Consider the following 12,668-nt stretch of genomic DNA (forward strand, 5'->3'; position numbering starts at 1 on the left):
GATAGATTGTCTTGCCCCTTATATACACAGTTGATCACTACGCTCTGCAGGTGAGGGCCTCCTGCAGATACCATCTTATCAGGAGGTCCATTCTGCACAACATAGGAAACGGACCTTTCGTGTTGTGGCACCGACCCTTCGGAATTCCCTCCCTTTAAATATTAGACAGGCGCCATCTCTGTTAGCTTTTCAGCGCCTACTGAAGACCTTCCACTTTCAACAAGTCTTTTAAGTAGAGACCTTATCCCAGTCTGCATCTTTTGTTTTTAAAATGTTTTAGAGTGCTTTTAGTGTTTTTGTTTGCTGCCCTGGGCTCCTGGGAGGAGTATCTACCCAATTTCAGTATCTAACTACTTATTTCTTTTATGAACCACTTCCTATGAGGCAACTAGAAGTGATTTACAATACAACAAATGACATCATGGATAACAGCCAATAGCTGCTTACTGAAACTGTGTAATGCCACAAATCAACTGAAAGTGTAATGAGGGCACTTGCATACCCCCAGCAACAGGCACTGTGGTTTTGGTGGAGGGAGAATATCTTGCAACAAAGGAGTCATCTCACAGGAAGACATCGGACTCCCACTGTCCACAACTGTCCCTTTGCTGTATACATTGCAACTCTCCTATCCTGGTCTTAACAAGACAAATGGTTACACCATCATGGATAGCTCCAAATGAGCAACTTTCTCCAAACAAAGTCTGGAGGTGAACTGAGCCCCTTTGCTTCTCCCAGCCTTTCCTGGGGACCTAGACCCTTAAAAGGCCAATGCTCTAGCTGGAAGATGGGTGCTTCACTTTCGTTCTGTGGCTTCCCACCATTGGACTGGAAAGGTCCTGCGGGAGGCACTCCTAATTCCTTAGGTCCAGGGGAAGGTGTCCATGAGGGTCCAGGCTTTGATTTTATGGGCCCTGGTGCTCAGGGATCCAGTTCAGTGGGTTCCTGCCTGCCAGCCTAGTGTTGAGCGGTCCCTTGATCACCACTGTTGGGCTCAGAGCTGGGAATCTGAACTACCTCGTCAGCTGGGGATCCTGTACCTTCTGAACTGGCTGGTTCAGCCTCTTCCTCCTATTCTGAGGGTGGGACATGGGGGCACAAGAGCACCTAAATCCAGGAAGAACTTTGAAATTTCCCTCGAGGAAACCTCTGACCTTACTTTTCCCAACATACTAGTTCTGAAAATGCCTGTCGTGAATCAGCCATAAAGTGGATGCAGGCAGACGGATCTACATAACGTGGAAACAGTCCGGTATGGAGACTCTGGTTTCAAGAAATGAATCTTGCCAGGCTCCCACAGCCTTCTACATCGCTCCACACCTTCCAAACGCGCTAACCCAACAGTGCACTGCCCATTTCCTTGGACCTCACCACTGTGAACATAGTGCATACTACACTCTGAAAATGTTGTTGTTGTTTTGGCCCAAGGCCCTCAAGGTGGCTTACGGAAGGCACAAATATCAAAATACAATATAAGAATACATCAATAAAACAATAAAGCAATACAATTTACAACACACAATTTACAAGAGTTAAGTAACAATAACCATCACAATCTGCATTTTCAACCAATTTCCATGTTGGGGCTTAATGAATGACAATGCTGTACAAAAGTAGCTCTAGTAAATCTAGGTGCGCGTTTCTTGAGTTGCTTTTGTATTTTCTGAAGTTAGAAATAGACATACATATGTGGCAGGGGATAGTCCCATGTTTCGTGGAAATACCTCATATTATTATTTGTTAGATTTCTTATCCGTCCTTTCCCATATGGTCCCAAGGTGCGATTAAAAAAAACCAAATACAGTATTAAAATCAGTTAAAACAATTTACAATCAAAATCATTTGTTTCATTTCATTTACAGTCCATCTTTCCCCCAAGTAGCTCAAGGTGGCGTACAGGGTTCCACCCTTCCTCACTTAATCCCTACAACAACCCTGTGAGGTAAGTTAGGCCGAGAGGCAGTGACTGGCCCAAGGTCACCCTTGGGGATTCGAAGCCTGATCTCCCAGGTCCAAGCCGAACGCTCTAGCTACTACATCACACTGGCTCTCAAATACATACATCTCTCAAAGGGCTAGGGTTAGGAGATGCATCTTCATACTGACAAAAACGATATAGTGATATTCCTCTGCGGGGAAACAACTACACTATTTGGAGGCTGCCACTGAGAGAGCCCTCTTATGGGCCGCTAAACCCCATCCTGAACATCTGAGGGCAGTGGAGCTACTAAGTGGACTCCCCCCCCCTTCTGTTATCTTGATAGGATCTTGGTGTCCTTTCAGATATTTCGGACCTAAGTCGTTTTGGGCTTTGAACACTAACATTTAATGTTTGGCATGCACGGTGCCATACTTCAATTTCCACTGTTCTCCAGACATATCATCATAAAAACTGCCTTACTGACCATTTTTCATCCAGGGCCCTGCTTCCAGAAGCAGCCAGTGGAACATCTCAGAGAAAAAGAAAATGACAAACCACACAACCCAGTTGGTCCGCAGCTTTTCTGCCATTCAGAGGCATACTGCCATTGTACATGGAAGTTCCATTTTGGCTATCATGTCTAATCATGCACAGGAGGGACAAAGCTCCTGAAGTCGACTACTCCCATGTTGCAAAGATGCACCTTTGGCCATCTTCTGGTTATTTGTCTGAAAATGTCTTCAGAACACAAGTAAGGAAAAGCAGCAGAAATAAGTGAAAGTAGATAGTGTAGGGGAAATCCCTTTCAGTCGCTTGTTACAACTTTTTTTTTTGGAGGTAGCCTGGAGGCCAGATCCAAAAAGATGACCAGACAGAGGATGCTCTCTCCTACCAAAAAAAAAGGGGGGAGCATCTATTTCACAGGTGGAGAAAACAAACCACAACATCTTTTGTTTCTCATGTCTTTGCAAACACTATTTATTTTTATTTGTAAGAGTATTTAGAAACTGCCAACTCACTGGTGTACAAAAAAAGTATTAAAGCGTTGTTAAAATTATAAGATCGTGACATACTGAACAAATGACCGACACTGAATCAGATTAATTCTCTAAAAACGCTTGTCATCACATCTAGTACAAGCCAGCTCATCAAACCTAGAGAAGTGAAATCTCAGTAAACAAAACGGAAAAATTGGAGGGGGGAAAGCAATCCCACCCACCCTCAAGGACTTTCATTCAATTTTTCCATAAAAAAATGGGGGGAGGGCATAGGGAGAAAAAAAGCTGCTATGAACTGTGTTTTTTTAAATGAGTGAAATGCTTTTTAAGGCAAGGTTTTATTTACTCAAGATGTATGATACGATGATTTTAAGTGAGACAAACCTCAGCATTAGAGAACAATCGTTCCTGTATTCTGTATATAAGATTCAAAATGTTTTCAATTTTGTTATGAATTTTAATTCAACATTCAAATATGCTGTTAGTCCTTAATATTGTGACTGTATAAGACCATTTCTGCCCAAATAATACTTTATTTTGTTTACTACAAAATGCAGTTTCTATTTTTCAGCCTTTTTTTTTACCTGCTCCTCAGATGGAGAAGACTAAGATACATATGCTGTGGTAGCATACGCTGCAACACTTTGCAGCTCTCTCTCAGCACTGAGTATACATTCACAAGACATTTATACTGTAATTCTACAAATGCCTAGCTGAGCTTAAGATCCACTAAACAGAGCGGATCTTAACATGCACAGGATTGCTCTGTAAATGTCAGAAATATGCCAAACGGTACAGTTTTACATGCATCATTTATGATGCATTTTATGTGGCAAAATAAAACGCTTATTTATTTATAAGTATTCCATACCTCTTCCTGTTATTTTAAAGCGCTGAAGTGGTTTATAGCAGTAAAACATACAGTTAAAACATTTTCTATTAACTCACAAATAAAAATAAGTAACAACAAATTCAGGGGCTGTAGGATCCAGCAGTATGGGGAAAGGGATGCAGCTCAGTGGTAGAGCGTCTGTTCTGCAAGCAGAAATGTCCCCTTTCTGAAACCCTGGAGAGCCACTGGCAGTCAGTGTGAACAATACTGAGCAAGACAGCCAAACGGTCTGACTCAGTATACAGCAGCTTCCTGTATTTCTATGGTAGTAGTCTGGAAATGCCCAAGCAAAGAGGTGCATTTTTAATTAACACTGGATGACTGTTCAACCCTCCCCAACTTGGGGCCATAAGAACAACATAAGACACTGTCTTATACTGAGACAGACCGCTCGCTGGTCCACCTAGGTATCGCCAGTAACGACTGGCAGATGCCCTCCAGGGGTTCGCCCTACCTGAAAATGCCAGGGATTGAACCCGGGGCATTCTGCATGCAAATCAGGCACTCTGCCACTGAGATACAGCCCTTCCTGTAGCTCAGTGGTAGAACAGCTACATCTCATTAAATCATCCCTGTACTGGCTTGTGCTCCGCACCTGGACGCAGCCCTAGCTCCTCATCCTTCCTTTCAAAGCCTTCCACGTCCCTGCCCTTCTTTTATCTTGCCACCCTTATATCTCCAATAAATCCTTCTCTGTGACTTTTGCTTCCGAAGCTCCTCCACCCCGCAGCTGTCCTGGTCCCTTAATTCAACCTTTCTCCCACGCTGTCCCGATGCCTGAAATTGCCACCTATGTATAGTCGGCAGGCACAGTGGGCCAGGTTGGGCTCTGGCCAAGGCCCCCTGAGGGGCCCCTTCTTAAGGGTGGGAGGGTGAAGCTCCAGTTCGCCAATCCATGACAGCGTCAGATTGTAGGACTCAGCGACCCGATGTTGCCGCAGATGGCACATCTCCCCGCAATACAGAAGACGGGGGCCTTAAATAAGGCCACCTGCTCCACCTACCTGCTGCATCAGCATGTACTCCCTCCGCACTGTGCTCACAGGCCTGTCATCACCCAAGATGGTGGCAGGGGCGTCCCCAAGGGGTTGATGCTGCTGCGAGCCCGGGGCAGGCTGGTGCCCAAGGCTGCAGTCATGCCTGGCACCAGCCCTGATCCTAACCTTTTCATCTCCCTTCCAACCTCCAGAAAAGGGCGACCAAAGTGATCAAGGGGATAGAGCCACTCCCCTATGACAAAACGTCGTGGCATTTGGGGCTTTTTAGTCTAGAGAAAAGGCGAGCCAGAGGCAACATGATAGAAGTGTATAAAATTATGCATGGCACAGAGAAAGCAGATAGTGAGATGTTTTTCTCCCTCTCATAACATTGGAACTCGTGGGCATCCGATGAAGCTGAATTGCTGCAAGGTTTAGCACAGACAAAAGAAAGTACTTCTTTGCACAATGCATTGCCAAACTATGGAACTTGCTCCGAGAGGAGGCAGTGATGGGCACCAACTTGGATGGCTTTAAAAGAGGATTAGCAAATACTTGGAGAAAAAGACTATCAGTGGCTACTTGCCATGATGGTTATGCACTGCACTGCCTCCCCAGTCGGAGGAAGTATGCCTTTGAATACCAGTTGCTGGGAATGACAAGCAGGGAGAGTGTTCTTGCACTCAGGTCCTGCTTGCAGGCTTCCCATGGAAATCTGGCTGGCCACTGTGAGAACAGGATGCTGGACTAGATGGGCCACTGGCTTGATCTAGCACGGCTCTTCTTATGTTCTGAACCCTTCCTCAGGAGACACTTTCTGTGATGCTTTTGACACAACCCTGAACTCTGGACCCCTACAGAAACCAAGCCTAAGTACATGCAACTGAATGGAATACCAATTCCATTGCACACCAATGGTGATATATGACTCTCCTTCTAACGGGCCCGGTTCAAAGTGCTGGTTTTAACCTACAAAGCCCTACACGGCACAGGACCACAATACCTGTTGGAACGCCTTCCCCGATATGAACCTGCCCGTACACTACGCTCATCATCAAAGACCTCCTCCGAGTTCCTACGTATAGGGAAGCTCGGAGGGTGGCAATGTGGAAAAGGGCTTTTTCTGTGGTGGCCCCCGAACTGTGGAACGACCTCCCAGAGGAGATACGCCTGGCGCCAATGTTACTATCTTTTCGGTGCCAGGTTAAAACTTTCCTCTTTGCCCAGGCATTTTAATATGTTTAGTATGCGCTGACATTGTTTTAATCTTTTTAACATTTTAAATTTTTAATGTGTTTTATATTGTTACATGTTTATTGTATTTTTGATGTTTTCTTGTTCTTGTGAACCGCCCAGAGAGCTTTGGCTATGGGGAGGTCTGTAAGTTTAATGAAATAAATAAAATAAATAAATAAACAGCAAGCTCAGCTGGCAAGTGGCATCAGGACAGTCATCAAAGTGGGGCCACAGAGACACAGGAGGGAAGTATTAGCATGTTTAGGGATCCCCCCCCCAGCTTTGCAGAAGCAGAAAAAAATCTTTTTTAAAAAGGGGAAACCCTCTAAAAAAATGTCCAATGAGGACTGAGCATGCTACAGAAAATAAAGAGAGAAAAAGAAAATGCAGATGGCCTCGCTAAAGCAGGGCTTAACTTCCTGATGTATATGCCTGTCATCTACTGTTGATGGAACAGCTTCCCAAAGGAGGATTGCCTGGCCCCCTCTTTGGCGCTTTTAAAGAGGTTGTTAGAGCCACTTCCCCTCCATCCAGCATATCTGCTTATTTACTTCCTGAATTTACAATGCTGTTTTATTGCACTTTGTTGTATTGCTTTTATGTGTCTGTGTGTGGGAGAGAGACACACCGAAAGTCGCTTGTCATAGCAAGGCAGGGTTTGAAAGATATCAATAAATAACAATGGCAAAGCCAAGCTCATAGAGCAAAGTTAAGAACAGAGGATGGCACTTCTTTAAATACAATGGGTTGTATCCAGCATAGTGCTAAGTCATGGTGCTGTCGGCACATGGATTACTGCTAGTGCAACAGGACTCCCCCCCCCCCCGGAGTCACTGTCTATACTTAGCCTTGCCCTGTAAGCTCAACTTTGCCAGTTTTATTTTTATCTATTTATAAATCTGTTCCAGGGGTTCCCCCAACCCTGTGGAGCAGATTTGGGGAGGGTGTGCGGCATGCGAGGAGAGGGGTAGAAGTACCATTGCGCTAGTGGTAATCCTTGTATTTCATTTGAAATGTGGTGTTGGAGGAGAGCTTTGCACATACCATGGACCGCGAAAAAGACAAATAATTGGGTGTTAGAACAAATTAAACCACAACTGTCACTAGAAGCTAAAATGATGAAACTGAGGTTATCATACTTTGGACACATCATGAGAACAGGATTCACTAGAAAAGACGATAATGCTGGGAAAAACAGAAGGGAGTAGAAAAAGAGGAAGGCCAAACAAGAGATGGACTGATTCCATAAAGGAAGCCACAGACCTGAACTTACAAGATCTGAACAGGGTGGTTCACAACAGATGCTCTTGGAGGTCGCTGATTCATAGGGTCGCCATAAGTCGTAACTGACTTGAAGGCACATAACAACAACAAATCCTTGTATGGACTGGATGTGTTAGTTGAATACCGCCCAATGGGCGCAACGCTTCTGGTTGCAGCTGTAGCACCAACGTGTGGAGGAATCCTCACCGGCAAAAGAGAACTGTCCCTGGCATCACCACTCAAGTGTGTTTTCACAATAAGCTGTCTGATACCAAGTCAGCCCATTTGGTCCATCTTGCTCAGTACTGTCAACATGGGTGGGCAGTGGCTCTCCAAGGTTTCAGGCAGGAATCTTTTCCTGGCCCTATCCGGAGATGTCAGAGATTGAATCTGGGACCCTTTTGCATGTAGAGGCTGTACCACTGAGCAATGGCCCCTACAGGCATCATGGCTGCACACACCTCATACCTTTAAAGCACATTCAAAGCATGTTCTCCACCCAAGAATCCTGAGAACTGTAGTTCGCCCCTCACAGTTACCAGTTCCAGCACCCTGAGCAAACTACAGTTCCCAGGATCCTCTGGGAGTGGGGAAATGTGCTTGAAAAGTATGGTGTGCTATAGGTCGCAGGTTCAACCCTCGGCATCTCAAGGTAGGGCTGGGAAAAGATTCCTGCCTGAAACCTTGGAGAGGCACTGCCAGTCAGTGCAGACAATATTGAGCTAATTGGGCCAGCTCAGCTGTGTGTCAGCATAAAGTGTCCTCCAATGTCCCTATGATGTCCAATGTTCAGGACAAACTAAAGAAAGGACTTCTTCACACAGTGCCCAATTAAATTACAGAATTTGTGCCCACCAACTTGGATGGATCTTAAAAGAGGATTAGACAAATTCCAGGAGGAAAAGGCTATCAGCGGCTACTAGCCACAATGGCTATGCTCTGCTTCTATAGTTGGAGGCAGTAGGCTTTTGAATATCAGTTGCTGGAATCTGCAGGAGGGGACAGTGGTCTTTGCACTCAGGTCCTACTTATGGGTTTCCCATTGGGAGTATCTGACCGGCCACTTGTGAGAACAGGATGCTGGACTAGAGGCACCATTGGCCTGATCCGGCTATTCTTATGATGTGTTATGTTGTTATGTTTCGGAGAAGCTTTTGCCAACTCAGTGCTCTCCAGATGTCTTGGACTACTGATGTCCCAAAAATTCTGGTTAGTGAAGGCCTGTGGCAACCAATGTGGGGGTAGGCTGGATGCCCACAGGCTTCCTGTTTCTCAAAGGCCTGGTACACTTGCTGAGGGCTCTGCTACGCCCTGGGGACCCTTCCGCATTTGGGTGCTGGGCACGCACAAACACTCATGCACGGCAACTGGAGTTTATCACTCAGGTTCTCTCCTAGGGGACAGATACAACACAACCCCTCCACAAGTGGTAAATTGTACAGCTGCCTTCTTCATTTGCGCTTGCTATTAACAGCTCAGGTTCCAACAGTGTGCGTGGGAGTCATTTTTTTAATTTGTGGTTTACAAATGATCTTTTAATTGACTATTGCCTCTTTCCAACGTTGCTGTTTTGCATTTTTAAATCATAGCTGAGCAAAACAAAGTGGGTAGTGATCATTTAGCAATCCGAACGTTTCTCATCCGAATCATGAGTTGAAATGACTGGATTTAAAATTTCCCTAAGAGTGGGTCAAATGAGACAAGTCCCAATGCGAACATGTGTTGAAAAGCTCACTATGTGTCCCCATTTCCACAGGAACTCATCCATCCCTGTTGAGTTCAACAAAAATATGGTAAGAAAACAGGAAGCCACCATAAGTCCAACTAGTCAAGTACTGACCTCTCTGACGGGCATAAAAAGATGTTTGCCATCACCTGATCCTTTTAACTGGAGATATATGTGGCGATTGAACCTGGGCCCTTCTGCGTGCAAAATATGGCTAAACCTGAGCGATGCCCTTTCTTTACAGGAGGGCTCTGTGTTGTGTCAGGTGGGATTCTGCAAGCCCATAGGTTGGTATTGGATCCAAGGTATCCATTGTTCAAATTCTCTGGAAGCTCTGCAGCTCAGTGGCAGAGCATCTGCCTTGCAGGCAGAAGGTCGCAGGGTCAATCCCCAATGGGGCCTCCAGGCAGGGCTGGGAGAGGCTCCTGCCTGAAACCTTCCAGAGCCGCTGCCAATCAGTGCAGACAGCACCAAGCTAAATGGACCAATGGTCTAACTCAGTATAAGGCATCTCCCTATGTTCCCTAGCCATGCACTTCCTTGCACAGATTATTTTGTTTCAAACTCCCCCCCCCAATCTGTAATGCAGGCAAGGCAATGGCCTACATGGCAAGATTGTAACAAGATCAAAAAATTTTGCATGGTCAAAACACTGCTATTGCCACGGGACTTTTAAAAAATAAAAAATGGAAAGCAGGTTCCTGTAGTGCAGTGGTTAACCTGGGGTGCACGCACCCCCAGGGGCGCAAGACACTTTTTCTAGGGGTGCGAGGCCCAACCAACAATTTTGGGAAACTGTCATTTATCTTAGCCAAGTTAGGCTAAAACACACATTAAAATAAAATAAAAAATGAGCTATATTTTTTCAGGGGGTGCAAGAGCATATTTTGGAAATCCAAGGGGTGGTGGCAGTGGAAAAGGTTAAGAACCACTGCGTAGTGGAATGAGACCTCTGTCCTTCTCCAAGGCCGAGACCCAGGTTCACTTTTCCTGCCACTGCCACGGATTCAGTCTGGGTCTCTCTGCATGCAATTATGCATGCAGGGAAGGAGCAAGACGACTTCAGAGGCCATGCAGTTGGACGCACGGCAAGGCAAAAAGCAGCTCTTCCTAGGCAAGCTGTGCTTCCCTGCTAGGAAGCCCCAGAATAACATTGGGGAGGGGGGGACGGAGGAGAAGGGAAACCCCGGAGCCGAATCCCCCTGCCATATTTTCTTCCTTGGAAAGAGGAGATCACGGCTGGCTCTCATTGTGCAAAAGCAGGGATTCCCTTGGTCCCGTAGCCGATGCCAGCTCTCCAGGGTGGGGCTGAGCGGATGGGGGGGGAGAGAGAGAGGAGCGAGAGATCGTATTTGCACTCTAGGATTGGAAAGGGGAAACCCTCGCCGTAGAATCGGGAAGGGGAAAGCCCCTCTACAGCAAAAGGGAGGAGGGACGATGCAGCGGCGCAGCGTGTGCATGTGCGGCGGCGGGGGGGGGAGAAACTCCTGCATGCATGCAGGATGCCAGCTAGCAGGCAAGGAGAGGCTGCAGCCCAGCGAAGAGGAGGGTGCAGGCTGTGCCGTCCCGGAGGAGCCTTCCACGCACGCCACGACAGCGCCGCTTTCTAAACCGGCAGAGAGATCCTCTCTCGCCCCGACTGCCTCGTGCAAAGCGCTGCGAGGCATCGCTCGCCACGCGGCACGCCCGGCAAATCCCCGGGTCAGCAGGAGGCGGGCGGGCGCGCGGCAGCGGTGGTCTCCCCGTCCTCGGGGCTTCCCTCCGCCGAGCAAAAGCCCCTGACCTCGGCTGGCCGACTGCCGCGCAAGCCGATGCGATGCAAACTCCATTCCGGAGCAGCCGCCTCGTCCCTCCCCCTTCCCTTTAGGCAGACGCAGGCAGAGGGCTTCCTCCTCTCTCTCTCTCTCAAACCAGTTGCAAAGCGCCGCACATGGCTTTCATTAAAAGGAAGCGGGGGGAGTGCAATGTGGGGGTGGGCTCCTGGCTCAGTTGACAACGCGGGGCACGGCCACCTTCCCCCTCCACAGCAATCTGCAGGAGCTCCGGGCAAGACTCATTTCTTGTCTGGCTGCTTCTCTTCCCCCCCCCCACCAGCGGTCACTTCTGCATCTCCCACCCCATCGCAAGGGTGATCTCCCCGCCACGCGCTTGATGCATGGCTCTGGAGGGCGAGAGAGGGGCTGGCTCGCCTCCCCCCTCGCACGGCACTTCCAGGGGGCCGGAGCCCCGCTTTGCAACGCCAGGAAGAGGGGAGGGGGTCGCAAGGTTGGCTCCGATTTCGCCCCTCTGCTCCCCTCCTCCAAGGAAACACCCCCTCCTCAACATTCCCCCCCCCGGGCGGCCGCTTCCCACCCACACCGCAAGAAGAGTCGGACCTCTCTGTCTCTCAATATAGGTATTTGTTGCAAAGAGAAAAAAAGAGGGGGGCCACTCACGTTGTGTGCATCCGAGGCCCCGGCAGCCTCCCCACTGGCTGGAGTACATCCGTGTCTTCCTTGCCCCCCCTTCTCTTCCTCCCCTCTTTTTTTTTAAAAAAAGCTCCAGGATCGACACCCTTTGAGGAAAGGGGAGGGGGGTTAAGAAGAGAGAATTGGAAAGCAAGCTTTAAAAAAAAAATACTGGCTGCCAGGGTCTCCACTGCGCACGCGTCCCCCGGCCCCAGCGATTGACTTCCTAAAGCAACTGCTGTTGTGCACTTCCTCGCGTCAAGCTCCAGCCAACCACCCCCTTCCAGCTCCCCTCGCTCGCTCGCTCTTCCTCCCAGGACTGGGCAGCAGAGGGGGCAAACTGCGGCCCCCCCCTCCACATGCACACACATAGATGCACCCCTCCCGGCTGCATGCAAAGCAGACGCTGCAACATGCGAAAGAGCCGCGTAAGGAGAAGGGCAGGGAAGAGTGGGATTGCAAAAAAGAAAATCGGCTCTGCTCGCATCTGCATTGCATCTCCCACCGGCAGAAATTGGGCGGCGAGGGGGGGAACTAGCGTTTTTATTTGCTTGCTTGTTGCTTTCCTCCCTTTCTTTTCCTTTCCCTATTTTTTAGGGGGAAGAAACAGCAGCAAAAACACCCCACCCCCGCTCCAGATGTGAGAAAGTTCAGGCTTGGCTTATTTTTGCGCGCGCGCCTACCTCGCGCGCCTCTCTCTCGCCCGATAGCAGGCTTTGCCACCGCCTTGGTTTGAACTGTTGTTGTTGAAGGTCTGACAGAGTTTAATCCGGGCTAGGATCTCTTTTCGATGCGGGGAGAGAGCGCCTCTGAAACGAATGGGCGTGGGGGATGCCAAGAGTGCCCCAGAGCACGTGCAAAGCGCCCTTCCTTTGCCGCCGAGAGGGCCGTTTGGAATCTCCGCGCGGAAGCGGGCGGCCCTTTTCCAGCAGCCCTTCCCGACCGACGCCCCCGGTGCCTCCCATCTGCCACCCAGATGCGCAAATTCGCGCTGGGGAGGGTGACGGATTCATCTGCATATTAGCTAGCGACCGCTTCTGTGTAAAGAGCCGGATAGTAGCAAATGGGGGAGAGTCCCTAGTTCAAATCCGATGGCAGCCACAAGCTCCTAAGGAGCCTTCAGGCAGGACCCTGGCCTTCTGAGTCTCAACGCATACAGCCTTGCCCTCCTGCAACAAAAGGTTCATTATACTGGCCTGCCTTACAGA

General features: G+C 48.5%; 1 protein-coding gene across 1 annotated transcript in view; it reads right to left on the reverse strand.

Annotated features, from left to right (window-relative positions):
- RGS19 (regulator of G protein signaling 19) overlaps nucleotides 1-11,618 on the reverse strand; it is an 84,798-nt gene extending 73,180 nt beyond the window's left edge. Inside the window, exon 1 of the transcript XR_009763347.1 lies at nucleotides 11,449-11,618. The gene's annotated coding sequence lies outside the window, so the exon portion shown is untranslated. The remainder of the gene's footprint in view (nucleotides 1-11,448) is intronic.
- Nucleotides 11,619-12,668: the final 1,050 nt, after the last annotated feature.

Source organism: Rhineura floridana, chromosome 6, assembly GCF_030035675.1.
Source record: "Rhineura floridana isolate rRhiFlo1 chromosome 6, rRhiFlo1.hap2, whole genome shotgun sequence".
Classification (NCBI taxonomy): Eukaryota; Metazoa; Chordata; class Lepidosauria; order Squamata; family Rhineuridae; genus Rhineura; species Rhineura floridana.